The following is an 18,405-nucleotide window of genomic DNA, read 5'->3' on the forward strand; positions in this document are numbered from 1 at the left end:
GCAGAATCGGTTTAGGCATATTGAACTTACGGCCCTTGAATTACCAAAAATCGGCAATTTTACTCTTGTAAGCACTCTAAGTCGAATATTTCTCATCCGATCTTCACCAAACTTGAACACAATGTGTTTGACCATAAGACCTTTGCCAAGTTCGATAACTAGCCAAATCGATTCAGGCATTTTGCAGTTACGGCCCTTGAATTACCGAAAAATCGGCCTTTTTACTATTGTCTGCACTCTAAGTCAAACATTTCTCATCCGATCTTCACCAAATTTGAACAAAATGTGTCTGACCATAAGACCTCTGACAAGTTCAATAATGAGCCAAATCGGTCTAGGCGTTTTGGAGTTCTGGCCCTTGAATTGTAGTGAGTAAACAGTATATAAAGCCTGACTTACTATTTAGATGATTAGGCAGTTGTGGGAGACATTCGCTTTTCTCAAAAACAGCTCTAGTTTTTTATTTAATTTTGCTTTTTACTATACATTTAAAAGATATGTTTCCTTCTGTTGCCATTGAGTGTGGGTAATTTACCTGGCGGTGATTACTTTTATTTATACTGTCCCGTGACTTTTAAAAATTGTATGGTTAAGAATGAGGCTAGGTGCGCACCATGTACCGGTTTAAACTCCTCAGTAGTTGTTTTGTTACTGAACTTCTACGGAGGTGACCAACTGTGTTCTTTCATTTGCTTGTTTTGACTTCATATGTTTGCGCTGTCCAACAGCGTATGTCAATGTTCGCTGTTCTTGCACACGTCCGTTACGCTTTGGAATGACTGCCTCACACTACGACCCTGATATGGCTCAAACCCATAGCGACGAAGGACACGTCAGCCTAACCACTTAACCCCTTCTCAGATTACGTATACTGCTTGTTCTGTTCGTGTGCTACAGTTTGATATAATTGCCTTCCAAAAGATGTTACTATAGTATATGTACTCTTTTCCCGGTGAAAGAACCTACAAAATATATAGAATTTATCAAAATATGATAATTATACTAACTTGTCCCTCAGTTTGGATCTTTATCTGTTCTACATCTCTTTTACATATCTTTTGTATGTCTTTCGCATACAATCTCTTAATTTTTAAAACTGGATCCCCGTCTTCAACAAGACTAATATCTAAGATATAGAAGCAAATGCTTTAAATGTCTTCAATGCTACATGTTTTTTGACTTGTCTTTAAGAAATTAAGTGATGTTTCATTTATCACGTGGTTAGACAGTTTACTAAGTAAACTTAGCCAGCATACTTTTACTAAACTATTTATTCTTAATTTTGTTTTGTTGGATATGTTCGCATAAAGAAATATGATATGCTAAATCAAAAACTGTATGCAGGGATAACTGGTATATAATGTTCAAATATCTTTTCTTTTAACTTTGCATGTTTTGATTGCAAAATTTTACAACAGTCATATTTACATTTCAATTTGTTCTTGTTTGACAAACATAATCAAATGATTTGTGTATTATGATGATCTGTAGCGGACAACTATGGCTACAATATAAAAGTTAAAAGCTTTTAGGTCAATATGATATACTCAATATTTTCAGTGTCTGTAAGAGGGGACACGTCAGACGTATGTCAAATTTCGAAATTTAAAAAGGCAACATATATAGCGCACTCATTAAAAGCTAAATTATTTAGAATTATTTCTCATATTTTGTAGATGTAGACGTTGTATTCTGATTTAGTGTGATATATGTCAGCAGCTATGCCCTTTAAAATGTTCAGCATCTAATTAACTATATATACCACTTCAAGTTACACATATATTGTCCAGTAAATTGTAAAACAATTAATGTACCTTCGTAAATTGTTTAAATTGCTACCCAATACTACTTTCACAATGACTTAAATACTAGTATTTTAGCTTTAACTTTATATTAATTGTCTTTTTCAGCGGCAAAAGGCACCGAAAGTATCTACTGACTCATGACATTTTCAAAGCAGTGAAATAAGGGTTCCTTGCCGAGGGAAATGAACTGCTTCTAGTCTATGTTGCTGACAGTAATTACATCTTTGGTGCTAAGATATGGAGAGTACAATAATGTAACTATCATACAGCATATCCTGTATAGAAATACGTATAACAGTAACCAAGGAGTAATTTTGAATGGGATAATCACAGAACTAACTACAAAAGTAGTATAGACGCCAATTTTATAGTCTTTAACATTTCAGTATATTTTGAATTAGAAATAATCAGTTTCAGTCTTTTAGAAAGCGGACAAAACAGAAAGGTAATAAACTTTCTGATCTTTTTAATGATTTTTTTTTATTTTCAGGTGAAAAGTAGGAAACTCTTACCTGTCCTTGACTTTTTTATTTAATATTTGAAACTACGAATTAAAATAGAAAAGAAATAACCACAATGCATAACAAATTAGAACAATATAGGCATAAATGGTCCGCTTTTGATAGTATTGAAGAAATGATATGTATTGATCATGAGCGGTCTTAAAACACTTTGCGTGGCATTTCTATCAATAATAGTATATATATTCTATCAACATCCGATTCTTCCCTCTCCTTTATTTTCATTTTTACTCTCCTTCTTTCTTTCATTTTTATCAAGTTATTTCGAATATCATATACATTGATGATAAATAATGAATAAGGAAGATTAGTCACGAATGTACTGTTTTCCAATAGCTGTAAGACTTAACTGTCACAGATGTATATATTGTAAATGTGCTGCACCTATTGGGAAATAAAATATATTACAAAAAATACATAGTGACGTCAGTTAACCAAAACTATTTAAACGTTCCTTAATAAAATCACTGATTCCAGTTGTCCTAAACGGAAATAAACACGACGTTAACCTATTGTCCAGACGTAATCCCAAGACTGACAATGTCGATGATATAGCATATATAGCAACTTGTATGTGTATTACAAGAACACCGTAAAAAGTTTATTCTAGTATATAAGCTGAAGTATGTTCTTAAGGTTCTGTACTGTCGCGGATGGGCGGAAAAATTATAGAATGGCGTGATATTTGTCACTGCATGTTTATCTTGGTTCAACTAACCATGAAGTAAAGTTTAGCCACTGGCACCAGACCAGAAAGAAAATGCCTCTGTACATGTTATATCTACCCCTAGGTATTCTATAAGAACCATGGTCATGAACGGGAAAATATACTAACCCGTTTCAGTCGTACATTTCTTCTCAACTTAAACGCGCGGTTCGGTGAATGGGTACCTGGTATATTGAACAAGCAATAATTTATCTTCCATCGTGCACCAGTCACATTGTCTCAATATTCCTTATTGCTGAGGTTATCATCATATTTTATGCTTTCGTCAGCGTTACAGAAAAAACTTGCGTGACCTTCCCTAATGAATATCCGGTCTAGAGGTCACGGCAGTGTGCACATGTTTGGCGAAATGTAAACAAACAAAAAACAGAATTTAAAAAAAATCACAATTGTACACTAAAACTCGAAATGATGTATGAAATTCATCTTGTATATGATCTTTTATTTGAAATCGTGCATTGGTCTGTATCTGTTCTGTTTATTTTATTCATTTTGCACATTTATGCTACATTTTCACATTTCAGCGAACACGTGTATTAAAACGACGATTGACATACATTTTCACAACAGCCGATCAGAATGGTTTTGTAATCTAGAACGGAACTTCAACAGGGAAGTTCAAGCAAGTTTTTTGTGTAACGTTGAAATAACTATAAACTAGTTTTGTTTTTCTAAGATAAGATGTATTGAAGAAATGTGACCGGTACTCAATGGAAAATAAATTACCACTTGTTTGATATCCATAGTACACATTTACCGAACTGCGTGTTTTAGGTATGAAATGCGCGATTGAAACGGGTTAGTATATTTTCCCGTTCATGACCATGGTTCTTATAGAATACCTAGGGGTAAGGTATAACATGTACAAAGGCATTTTCTTTCTGTTCTGGTGCCAGTGGGTTTAGCTGGGAATACTATAATTATGAAAGTTTGTGTGTAACAACCTAGAACGGTCCGTGATAGCGTGAAAGTTTATTTCCATAGGAGATCGAGAATATTATATTTACCACAGAATAATGCATTTGTAAAAGTATCTAATATTAAACGAATAAGATTATTCAATATGCACAACAGTTTTAGCAATACAAAATAGATATATTCAAGTTCCGTAAGGTTTTTAATTTAATGTTCACAACAGATGAAAAAGCTATCCAAACAGATATTAGGCATAATTATATGCTTAGAAAAGCGCTACTTCCAATACTGCACACAACGTTTTCAGTTAGAGCCATAAAGGGAGATAATAGAAGCGAAAGATTAAATAAAACTTTCTACTTTGTCCATCATTATTCAAACCTTTGAGAATAATGAGAAAACAATTATCATGGTAAATAGGATTTATCACGAAATTGATAACGGAAAAGGTGCAAGCCACAAGTTAAACAAAGGCATTACGAGCCTTAAAAAATGATGTAACCTTTCAAATTTCTTAGTAATACCTTGTAAAGAGTTGCAATGTACAAACTGTTATATTCTCTTAAGCGAAGCATTTTTGATCTTTCAAATTGAATTTATTTCCCCTGTGTTGTATATATGATATGAATAAATTGTACAAATCGAATAAAAGGTCTGACATTTATACATTATACCAATCAATAACAATGTTCATTGAGAACTATTAAAAAGTAACACTTTTTAAGAATTTATCTTTAAGAATTTTCCGACAGAACTAAAAATGTTACTGCAAAAACGTTTTATATAGTGTTTTAGATAAAATCATTTGGTTCTCAATTAAAGAAAGATTTATACCTTTGTGTATGTATAGGTACAAATACGATTTATGTTGAAGATAAACACATTTTATTTGAAATATTTAACGTGTTTTGTCTGCTTCTTTTGATCTTGCATTTATAACTGGAAAATCTGATTAAATGGATAGCATAATTATAAGTAAATCGGCTTTTCAAATATAATGTATGAAAATGTTAGGCCATGTTCGCATTTGGTAAATGGGATGTGAATAAAAATTTAACTTAAAGAAGTTGTACATTGATGTATGGCTGTAGAAAGCAATTATAGATAGGGAAACATGGTCCAAAATCCACAATGTTGTATTTTGCTGTCATTCTACAAAGGCCTACAATTTACTCAGATACCAGCAATGAATATAGAAAGTGCGGAAAAACGAAGTAAATGGAGTTAATATGTTTACAATTTTTGTTATATTTGGTGAATATACAATGTAACTAAGTTGTTCGTTAACACCACATGAGAAATGCCCACTGAAAATACATGACAACACGATTCTTTAACATTAAAATGGGGTATAACCAAAACAAACGTATTTCGGATATAAAACTACTGATAACATTGCATGTCTAATAAACAAAGTTTCATTATCATGGGATGAAAAATGCACGAAAAGTTTAGTAACCCAGATAACAAAGTAGGTGAAATTGTATTGTTTGACTATATACACGTGTTAATAGATTTTGTCCATATAATTAGAACAAAACAAAAGAAGATGTGTATGGAAACAGGTTATGCTCTCATTTATCTAAACCCTTCCAGTCGCAATTTTATAGTGTCGAAAACAGGGCATAACTCAAACCAGTAAATTAAATGTACATTATGCACATGTTAACTTTGTGTTATTGTTATAAATAGTTTATACAAAGTTACAATTGAATAGGATAAGACAGTATATGAGTGACGGGCTAAAGGACGGACGAACATTTTAAACCCAATGTTTTTCCTTTGACATGGACACGGAGGCATTTAAGTAGAACTAATATGATGTATGTTAAATCCCAAGACACTGAACACGTTTTAGAATGTCTCTGTCCGCTGGGACTTTAATCAAGTTTGCACCTTCTAACCAAGCACTTCCGTTATAAGATACTCAGTTAGTTAATATATTGTAAGATTTCAATTTATTTAAGAAAACTCCATGTTGAAAATTTGAGAAATTTGTGATTTTATTATTTAGGCATGCAGGAAATGTCTACAGAAAAAATGAGACATAAAACACAACCAAGCAAATTAATAACAGCACCTCTCGCGCCACCAAAATTAATGTTCTTCTTAATCTCAAAGGCCCAGAACATATAACAACGCTGAGTATAAATATAAAAAATGTTACTATTTACTGGAGAAGCAAGATACATTATATTTACCATGCAAAATCATAACACTGGTTAAGCAAAACAAACGGGCACCTAGTTATTGCAAAACTTTCTGTTAACGAAACTTTGCATGCTCCAGCAACAAAAAGGCGGAATCACAACAGTAATAAATCTGTTTTTAGCTCACATGTCACAAAGTGACAAGGTGAGCTTTTGTGATCGCGCAGCATCCGTCGTCCGTGCGTCCGTCCGTGCGTAAACTTTTGCTTGTGACCACTCTAGATGTCACATTTTTCAAGGGATCTTTATGAAAGTTGGTCAGAATGTTCATCTTGATGATATCTAGGTCAAGTTCGAAACTGGGTTACATGCGGTCCAAAACTAGGTCAGTAGGTCTAAAAATAGAAAAACATTGTGACCTCTCTAGAGGCCATACTTTTCGACGGATCTTCATGAAAGTTAGTCAAAATGTTCATCTTAATAATATCTAGGTCAAGTTTGAAATTGGGTCAAGTACTTTCAAAAACTAGGTCAGTAGGTCAAATAATAAAAACAAAATTGTGACCTCTCTAGAGGCCATATTTTTCAAGAAATCTGTATGAAAGTTGGTCTGAATATTTATCTTGATGATATCTAGGTTATATTCGAAACTGGGTTATGTGTAATCTAAAACTAGGTCAGTAGGTCTAAAAATAGAAAAACCTTGTGACCTCTCTAGAGGCCATACTTTGCAATGGATCTTCATGAAAGTTAGTCAGAATGTTCAACTTGATGATATCTAGGTCAAGTTTGAAACTGGGTTACGTGCCGTCAAAAACTAGGTCAGTAGGTCAAATAATAAACAAAAACTTGTGACCTCTCTAGAGGCCATATTTTTCAAGGGATCTGTATGAAAGTTAGTCTGAATGTTCATCTTGATAATATCTAGGTCAAGTTTGAAACTGGGTCAACTGCTATCAAAAACTAGGTCAGTAGGTCAAATAATATAAAAACCTTGTGACCTCTTTATAGGCCATATTTTTCATGGAATCTGTAAGAAAGTTGGTCTGAATATTTATCTTGATGATATCTAGGCAAAGTTTGAAACTGGGTCAACTGCGGTCAAAAACTAGGCCAGTAGGTCTAAAAATAGAAAAACTTTTTGACCTCTCTAGAGGCCATATTTTTCAATGGATCTTCATGAAAATTGGTCTAAATATTTACCTTGATAATTTCTAGATAAAATTCGAAACTGGGTCAACTGCAGTCAAAAACTAGGTCAGTAGGTATAAAAATAGAAAAACCTTGTGACCTCTCTAGAGGCCATAATTTTCATGAGATCTTCTTGAAAATTGGTGAGAATGTTCACCTTGGTGATATCTAGTTCAAGTTTAAAACTGGGTCACATGAGCTCAAAAACTAGGTCACTATGTCAAATAATAGAAAAAACGATGTCATACTCGGTTCAAAACCGGGTCATGTGGTGACAGGTGAGCGATTCAGGACCATCATGGTCCTCTTGTTATAAAAACTAATCATTTTAAATGAGTAAACTGTATAAATGAAAAGAATTTTGCTTAAACGGAATGTCACAGACATCCGACACCGGCTAGTTCAATCTATCTTCGACATAAACGTTCCTAGTTAAAGGTTATACATCCTAACACTGAATATAGTAGTGTAACATCACAATCGTTGCAAAGGTGGAAGCACCTACTTACGTACTGAATGTTTTTGCTCAGTAGTCATTGATACTGTTGATTTCACGATTTTTCTACGGCTAGTGCTCCTGTTCTTTTACTGCAACTGCATCTACGGACACTGCAAATGCCACAGTTTTGCAAGTGCTCCTGTAACTGTCAATCTAACGCCTTGGCTACTGCTTGGTTGACTGAATAAGTTAGCAGATAAAGCTGTGAAAACAAATTAGCTAAATGAGAATTGTAAACTCTCTTGTAGTATAATATCGCTCAAATAAAGTCGCGCAACATCTACTAGAACTCGTGCATATCTCCCAGTTGTGAGAGGGTATGCGGGAGGTAGATGGGCAGCATAAACCTACCCCACCCCAACTTTGACAAACAAGAGGGCCAAGATTGTCCTTAGTCGCTCACCTGCGTAACACACCATAACAGTGTAAACATGTTTTACCTAGTGATTTTAAGGAAACAAATACTCTGACTATTTTGCATTACGATTGGACTAAAAAACGTGGCCTCTTGAGTGTAAACAAGCATTTTCTTTTATTTGACCTAGTTTTTTACCTTATATGACCAAGATTCTATCTTGTTCAAAATTTTATAAAAACAAACGTTCTGACAAAGTTACGGGAAGATTGAAGCAAAAAAGTGGCCTCTAGAGTGAATACAAGCTTTTCCTATGACTTGACCTTGTTACCTAGATTTTGATCCAACGTGACCCAGATAAGAAATCGTCAAAGACTTCATAATAGCAAACATTCTGACCAAAATTTATGAAGATAGTATAAAAAAATGTGCCCCTAAGGTGTAAACAAGCTTATTCTTTTATTTGACCTGGTGACCTAGTTTTTGACCCCACATGACCCAGATAAAATTTGTACGATATTTGATGCAGACAAATATTCTGAACAAGTTCCATGCACATCAAATGAACAAGAGTGTTAACAAACTTTTCCTTTGATTTCACCAGCTGGCCTAGTTTTTGATCCCATATGACCCAGTTTCAAACCTGGCCTAGGAATCATAAAGATAAACATTCTGACCAAGTTTCATGAGATAGGGTCATAAATATGGTCTGAATAGTGTTAACAAGCTTTTCCTTTGATTTGAACTGATAAGCTAGTTTCTGACTTCATATGACCTAGTTTCAAACTTGGCCTAGAAATCATCAAGATAAACATTCTGACCAAGTTTCATGAAGATAGAATCATAAATGGGGCCTCTAGGTTATTAACAAGCTATTCCTTTGATTTGACCTGATGACCTAGTTTTGTACCCGACATGATCCAGTTTTAATCTAGGCCTAGAGATCATCGAGATAATCATTCTGTGTAAGTTTGTATCAAATCAAAGCATAAATGAAACCTCTATATGGCTGAAACGGCACAAATAGAAAATTTTGCCCCTTTCAGGGGCAGTAGCTCTAGAACCCATGATGGAATCTACAAGCTGGTTTTCGAAAGGAACTGAAATTTTACTGTAACTTACGCTATGTGTAACCGGTTAAAATCAAATATAAAATGTCACTTCTTTCGTGTTCACAAGGTATAAATTAACAAATTTTGGCATTTTTAGGGGTCAATCAGGGGTCGTAACTCTATGACTGGATCTGACAGATTCATCATGGAATCCAAGATTTATTGTTGATGAAGATATTTTGCAAGTTCGTATCAAATCAAACCATAAATGAAGTCTCTGTATCGCTGCAAAAGCCAAAATTGCAAATTTTGGACCTTTAAGGGGCCATTACTCTGGAACCCATGATGGGACCTGGCCATGTTTCTAAAGGAACGAGATATTATGACAATACATGTTGTGTGCAAGTTTCACTAATGTTGATTGCAAGTTGTGGTCTCTATCGTTTTCACAATCCAAAAATAGAAAAATGATGGGATCAAATCCATGATGGGATCTGGCATATTTTCCAAAAGAACCGAGATATTATGGCAATACAAGTTGTGTGCAAGTTCGATTAAAGTTGATTGCAAAATGTTGTCTCTATCGTGTTCACAAGCCAAAAATAGCAAATTTTGGTCCTTTAAGGGGCCATAACTCGGGAACCCATGACGGGATCTGGCAAGTTTTCCAAAGGAACCGAGATATTATGGCAATACAAGTTGTGTGCAAGTTTCATTAATGTTGATTGCAAAGTGTGGTCTCTATCGTTTTTACAATCCAAAAAATAGCAAATTTGATGGGATCAAACCTATGATGGGATCTGGCCAGTTTTCCAAAGAAACCGAAATATTATGGCAATACAAGTTGTGTGCAAGTTTCATTAATGTTAATTGCAAAATGTGGTCTTTATCGTGTTCACAAGCCAAAAAATGGCAAATTTTGGTCCTTTTTATGGGCCATAACTCTACATCCTATGATGGGATCTGGCCAGTTTTTGAAATGAACCAGATGTTATGCCATACAAGTTGAGTGCAAGTTTGATTAAAATCAAATACAAAATGTGATCTCTTTCATGTTTACAAGGATATTGTGGACGGACGGACGGACGACAGACGAAATGCGATCACTAAAGCTAGTTCGGCCGTTTTTACCGCCGAATATCGGCTGTTTCCCCCGCCAAAATAGTATCCTTTTTCTTCCTATAGAGAAAAAGAATCCCCCTTTTGGGATTTTTCTAGAGCGGAATAGCAGGGCGCAGCACCCTGCCCTTTTTTAGCGCCGCCCTTTTGCCCGAAATTGCCACCCTTTGCCTTTCTGTAGCGCCCCTTTGCCCTTTTAGCGCCACCACTTTGACCATTGATTTAAGTATTTCTAAACAAACTGATCGTAAATCATCTGTCCAAATATCATCCCAAATAATTGTCAATCGAAACGCAGTTATGACACGCGCCGATTTGCCCGAGGCATGTATGCAGACGATTACAGACGACTACCAACCGGATCGTAACAAACAACGATATTAGATACATCTAAAATTAAAACAAACTGCATAACAGAACAAGAGGGCCATGATGGCCCTATATCGCTCACCTGTTATCATTGCACTTAAGGACAAGTCTTCAAGGTCAAAAGATCATAATAGAAATCAATCAAAAGAATTATGAGAAAATATAGTTGAAATTTTCTTTAAGTAACTTTAAAAACAAGATTTGAAAACTTTTTGTAGAGGTCCACTAGGCAATGCTACATGTCAAATATCTAAGCTCTTCTGGTTTATTTTTAGAAAATTTTGAAGATTTTTCTATGTACAATCAAGTAACCCCATGGGGCAGGGTCAATTTGACCCCAGGGGTCATGATTTGAATAAACTTTGTAAAAGTCTAATAGGCAATGCTACATGTCAAATATCTAAGATCTAGGCCTTCTGGTTTATTTTTAGAATTTTTTTTAAAGATTTTCCTATGTAAAATCAAGTGACCCCTAGGGCGGAGTCAATTTTGACCCCGGGGGACAAGGTTTGAACAAATTTTGTAGAGGTCCACTAGGCAATGCTACATGTCAAATATCTAGTCTCTAGGCCTTCTAGTTTATTTTTAGAAAATTTTTGAAGATTTTCCTATGTAAAATCAAGTGACCCCTGGGGCGGGGTCAATTTTGACCCAGGGGGTCATGATATGAACAAATTTTGTAGAGGTCCACTAGGTAATGCTACATGTGAAATATCTAAGCTCTAGGCCTTCTGGTTTATTTTTAGAAAACTTTTGAAGATTTTCCTATGTAAAGTCAAGTGACCCCTAGAGCGGGTAAATTTTGAACCCCGGGTCATAATTTGAACAACTTTAGTAGAGGTCCAATAGGCAATGCTACATGTCAAATATCTAAGCTCTAGGGCTTCTGGTTTTTGAGAAGAAGATTTTTTAAATATTTTCCTATGTGAAATCAAGTGACCCCTGGGGCGGGGTCAATTTTGACCCCGGGGCCATGATTTGAACAAATTTTGTAGAGGTCCACTAGGCAATGCTACATGTGAAATATCTAAGCTCTAGGCCTTCTGGTTTATTTTTAGAAATTTTTTGAAGATTTTCCTATGTAAAATCAAGTGACCCCTGGGGCGGGGTCAATTTTGACCCCGGGGTCATGATTTGAACAATTTTAGTAGAGGTCCACTAGGCAATGCTACATGTCAAATATCTAAGCTCTAAGGCTTCTGGTTTTTGAGAAGAAGATTTTTTAAGATTTTCTTATGTAAAATCAAGTGACCCCTGGGGCGGAGTCAATTTTGACCCTGGGGTCATGATTTGAACAAACTTGGTAGAGGTCCACTAGGCAATGCTTCACACCAAATATCTAAGCTCTAGGGCTTCTGGTTTTTGAGAAGAAGATTTTTAAAGTTTTTCCTTTCGGTTGCCATGGCAACCAGTGTTCTGCATGGAATTCAATTCTTTGAACAATTTTGGAAGGGGGCCATCCAAGGAACATCCCTGTGAAGTTTCATCAAAATTGGCCTGTTGGTTTAGGAGGAGATGTTGTTTAAAGGAAAGTGTGGACGGACGTACAACGGACGGACGGACGTACAACGGACGGACGGACGGACGGACGCCGGACGGTGAGCGATCACAATACCTCACCCTGAGCACTTTGTGCTCAGGTGAGCTAATAAAAACGAAGAACAAAAAGCTTTAGAATAAAGTCTGCTGCTTATTAAAATCTAAATGCCGATTAATGGCCAGTTATTATCGGCAATTAGCGTGACACCTCATCTCAGTTTTGATACTCACAGTTTGATCTCGGTTGACGATAATAGTCGATCTTTAAGTTTTTATATTTATTTCATCAAAATATTATTAAATTTATATAATATTAATTTTGCTTAAAAGAAAATACACCTCTCGATCTTTTACAGAACGTAACGGCAATCTCAGATTTTAGCGTAGACAGTCAGTGCGAAGAGTAGTTTACCTTTACCGAAATGGCGAAAATAGAAAATAAAGTTATTTTAAAGTTGGAAAATTGTCTACACCTGTGTATAATAAGCACCCACGTCGGGGGCGGGCCAAGATGTAAAAAATGCATATTATACATGAGTATCAACGGTACGTTCAGTAATATAAAAAATGTACAAGAGGGCCAAGATGGCCCTATGTCGATCACCAGAGAAATACACCATAACAGTGTGAACATGTTTGACCTAGTAATTTCATGGAAACAAATTACTGACCAATTTGCATTAAGATTGGACGAAAAATGTGGTCTCTTTAGTGTAAACAAGGATTTTCTTCATTTTTACCTAGTAACCTAGTTTTTGATCCTACATTCGAACTCCTAGATTTCATCAAGGCAATCATTCTGACTAAAGTTTATGGATATCCAGTGTAAAATGCAGCCCCTATTGCCTACACAAGCTTTCTCTGAGTATGAAAACAGTGATAGTTTTTATAAGCATCACAAAATGCCTTCAAACTGTCAATTGACTTGAATGATAAAGAACGGACGCATCGTCCCTTTGCATTCGCACATCAAGGCCTTCCTTGATTTCTGTGAGAATTGTAAGCTGGTTGACTGATTTGTGTGTGTGTTGATCGGTAGGTATTGTCAGACCATGGCTATTTTATTTGTTTTAATGCATGCCAAAACCAGATAAAAATACGATAATTTGTATCGATGGATCTCATTGGTTGATTTGTTACACTCGAGAGGATTGTCAAATTCTCAATAGCTACCGTGGTAGCAATGGTTCGGCAATCGAAATAGTTCCCCATGGTCTACAATGGTTCCACAATGCGTAGGTATAATATCAGACCACTGAGGAAATATACAGATACTTTGTAGAACTAAGACTTATCTGTGATAAAAGAATGTACGCTTGTTGTAATACTATATTCGTTTTGTCACTTTTAAAATCGCCTTTTAGTAAAAGTATTTATTGTTTCTTGTACAATATTCCAAATTGTAAACGTTAAAGAGATTTGAACAATTTCTTAGGATGTTTTTTCGATTAGCTCAATACTGTTTCAAACCTCATATTTCTTTTACCAAAAGTACTGACTTTAAATACTGTGGAGTCCCCATATTCAATGTGTATTTTTCCGGTCTTACTACTTTTCTATATGACATTGTAATGCTTGTTTAGAAGGTACAAAAAAACCCTCTTCTCCCCATCACTTCCACATGTGCACCCTCGCCAACTTTCATGCTTATTGGCACATTTGTTTTATTCCCATATTTATACTGATTTCTAACAAATTAGTATTTTGTGTTCACTGTCAGCTTTCCTTTGCAGAGTCTATTTGAGGATGGCTAGGTTAACGACGTGTTTGAACGCCGTTTTTCTATGTAACAGTATTTCAGTTATGTAACGGCAGGCAGTTAACCTAACCTGTGTTCCTGGATTCTGTACCAGTACAAACCTGTTCTCCGCAAGTAACTGCAAACTTCCCCACATGAATCAGAGGTGGAGGACGAATGATTTTAGACACAGTGTCTTTTATCAAATTGTCATGGAGAACATACGCCTCGGTCATGGCTCGAACTCACGACCCCGAGATCCGTAGATTTGTGCTCTCCCTATTGAGCTAAGCGGGCGGGCTACTAAGTCCTAGGTAGGAGATACTAAGTCCTACAGACCTTTTTACTCTGTACTAATACCTTAGCAACGGGAAACAATTTTCGCGCATGCGCAATCTACGTAGGGCAAAAAGACATGACTGCACAATATAAATTACGTTAGAGTTATACTTTATTTCAATATATTCAACCAATAAGGAGTTTGTTTTATAGTAAATATCCACTAAAAGACAAAGGAAAATATATGTAGCTCTTTGCAAACTCACAGCTGATATAGTTTAACTAATGCGCATTATCTAGCTTTGATGATTTTGGATTAATAAACATTTTTTTCAGCAAGGTTGTCCTGACAAATTCAGGTTAAGAAAAATGAAAAAAAAAGGTATTTTCCATGAATTAATAAAGTTTTTGTTCTTTTTCCTAACATGATCTCACACAACTTACAACCTGTCGCAATTAGCTTACATGATTCTTAAAATATAATTTAATGTCGCAGTTGAAAATAGCAAAGTTCAGCCTTTGATTTTTTTTATCCAATCATACTGATCAATTCATTCCGAATTCAAAGAAAAAAAATAAAATGAATAAATCAAAATCATAAATGTAATAATAATCATTTTAAAACTGTTATTTTTTATTTCTTTTGATTCTTCGAATTTGAAAGTTTTTATATGACACTATCGAATCGGTTCGGACGCAGTCAAATTTAAGGTTTCGATGGAGGCCTTGAGAAACAAAAATCAAACAACACCAAATCATAGAAAGAAAGAGTTGTTTGACATGAAAATTGAACAGCATGTAAAACATGTATATTACTTTATGAAACAAGTGTCAGTATACTGATATAAACATTGAATTCCGGAAAAGGGCTGCCTAAAGGGGCTCCACTTCCGGCCAGTTAAACGCCTTTAAAAACTCACCATTTTCAAAGAACAGTTACACATGTTCGTTTTGATGCATTTGCAATAGCGTGCGAGTGGTGAAATTTCGCATAACAAGGTGGAACACAGTTTTCAGCAATTGTTTATCATTATTTCTTTACATATGGCATTCATTTTCAAAGGGAGACAACTGTTCCCGATTATTTTAAGTACAAATGGAATTCATTTTCAAAGGGAAACAACTTTTTCCGATTATTTTAAGTAATCTTTGAGAAAAAGTTGTCTCCCTTTGAAAATGAATGCCATTTGTAAAGAAAAAAAGATAAACAATTGCTGAAAACTATTTTCCACCTTGTTACGTGAAATTTCACCACTCGCACGCTATTGCAAATGCATCAAAACAAACATGTGTAACAGTTCTTTGAAAATGGTGAGCTTTTAAAGGCGTTTAACTATCCGGAAGTGGAGCCCCTTTAGGCAGCCCTTTTCCGGAATTCAATGTTAATATCAGTATACTGACACTTGTTTCGTAAAGTAATATACATGTTTTACATGCTGTTCAATTTTCATGTCAAACAACTCTTTCTTTCTATGATTTGGTGTTGTTTGATTTTTGCTTCTCAAGGCCTCCATCGAAACCTTAATAGAGATGGTGCGTGTAGCGGGGAGGAGTGTTCTACATTTACATGATTCTTTATCTGTTCTATTTTTTTGCGGAATTCAAGTTTATCATAATTATTCTATTGAATTACGAATAATGACTTCTGCTCACGATACATTTTCGATATGAAAATGATCTAGCATGTAAACATAAGAAATAAAATAATTAGAAATTTATAGTAGGTGTTTTCCTTCAGTGTGGGGCCTCCGTGGCCGAGTGGTTAGAGTCGTTGGCTTCTAACCATTTGCCCCTCATCGATGTGGGTTCGAAACCTCATTTGGGGCGTAGAATTCTTCACGTGAGGAAGCCATCCAGCTGGCTTACGGAAGGTCGGTGGTTCTACCCAGGTGCCCGCTCGTGATGAAATAGTGCACGGAGGGGCACCTGGGGTCTTCCTCCACCATTAAAGCTGGAAAGTCGCCATATGACCTAAAATTGTGTCGGTGCGACGTTAAACCCAACAAAATAAATAAATAAATATATTTCCTTCAGTGTGTAGTTATAGTCCTGGATTTGATTCATATCTTACGAATTTAGATGTTTTGTAACTACACTTTTATAGTTTTAAATGAAATGTCCATTAAAGTTCCAAAATATATTCTTATAGAACTTAAAATACTAGGTACCTCGTTAAATGTTTATTTTTGATTCACAAAACGGCTCCGCCACGTGATATATATATATATATCCGAGTGCGTTCTTATATTATGGCATTGATTACCGAATGCATTAAAGTACATCACATCAAAGCCATCTTACATACTTCAGTAAATTTTATGATCCACTCTAATTAGGGGACACCCCTGAAAGGATCTTTATTATCACGATGTTTTATGTTTTATCATGCCATTCGCATAATAGTTACGTAACGATTTCCGGTAGATCACTTAAAACAGCTAGCAACCTCGGTGACATGGAGCCACGACCCCCAAGTATGTAGATATCATTCAGGTCGGAGGAAAATATATACAACAACGATTTGAAGTTGTGGGAAAAATAGATATAATGAAAAAAATATGACATTTTTTAAATGTAAGGAACAAGTTTAAAAATTTATATTAGTATGATGTGTGGAAATGGACTGGAAATTCTTGTTCTTTTCTGACGAAAATATGAATAAAGCAGGCTTTTCAGGTAAGATATGATTAAAAACATACATGTCTTTAATCAAAGCACACTGTATATTAAATTACTCGACTGAAATCAACCTTATAGTGGCAAAACAATTCGTAATAAAATGATGATTTTGTGTAGGTTTTCTTATCGTTGAGAGTTTTTTTGCCACACGTAAAGAGCGCATGCGCGATAAAATCAAAACATCTGTGGAAATTGCATAGTTACCGTAGCTTGGGTAAAAAGGTCTACATGAAGGTAGGAGATACTTAGTCCTACGAAGGAGTTATTATATCCTACGTAGGAGATACTAAGTCCTACGTAGCAGATAGTAAGTCGTACGCAAGACAAATTTAAATCTCTCTGCTGGCACCAGGACGCTGCCATAGCCTAGACTGTATGATGGAAAGATTAATATCACTCCTGCTGTTGTCATAACCATTCCAGGTGTGGACTTTTGTTGTCATCCAACGATAAACAAGTAAGGCTTATCAACCTGTACATATGAAATTAATGCGCAACCTCAGAGGACACAAGTTGCTTTCTAGTTTATGTACAATTATTGTTTTTGAAATTATGTATTAAGGCTTGTAAGATTTTTAAAGAATCTTAATTCGTTTACCAGTAAAACAGACTTAAGAGCAGTGAGCAAAGAGTATTTCAGTAAAAATGATGTGTGGCTTATTCCGTCAGAAAGTGAACTCACAAAATATGAAATAGAAAACTGAGGCAAAATACACTGATATAGAAATAAAACTACCGACGAGATGCACCTTTTGTCATTTTAGTTAAAAAAAATAATATACAGCTGAAGTTGATCATTTTAATAAGTTATCTTTAGCTTAAATTCCCAATAACTGGAATTAAAATTTTCTCGTTTTTTGAAAGAAAAACTCAGCAGCCTATGATTTCCGTATAACGTATCACCATTTATTTGATAAACTGCATGTATGACTTACTGCCACATATGGCGCAGAGCTTGATAACAGGCTCACATCGCATAAATTTACACGCTAAGCGCATATATATTCAATCATAATGAAGTTTACACAAACGCACAATTGACTGTTAGTCAGTAACAATTCCAAAAGACTGTACCACAGGCAAGACTTAATATGTACATCAAAGTGTTTTGTTTTTTTTTGCCGATTACTCAGCTACTGTAAAAATGTTTCTCTTACAATTAGTGGTTAAAAGAACTGCTAATTTATTTTCTACAAGATAATCAATACATACTCGTTGAATCTAACAATTGACTTTGATAAGTCATTCCGTTCGACTCTGAACAGTTTGCCGAGATGCCCCAAACGCAAACAACAATTCTGAAAGTTCCACTCTATCATCAGAACCAGTTTTATTCACATTAAATGAAGTCTCTGCTATAGGCTTATAACGTTTTCTCGCGAACAACGATCTTCGTTTACATACCGTGCACCTCAAAAACGGCCGGATAGCTGACACAGGATCTTCAATTGTAAGAAAGATGTCCTG

Source organism: Mercenaria mercenaria, chromosome 5 (genome assembly GCF_021730395.1).
Source record: "Mercenaria mercenaria strain notata chromosome 5, MADL_Memer_1, whole genome shotgun sequence".
Classification (NCBI taxonomy): domain Eukaryota; kingdom Metazoa; phylum Mollusca; class Bivalvia; order Venerida; family Veneridae; genus Mercenaria; species Mercenaria mercenaria.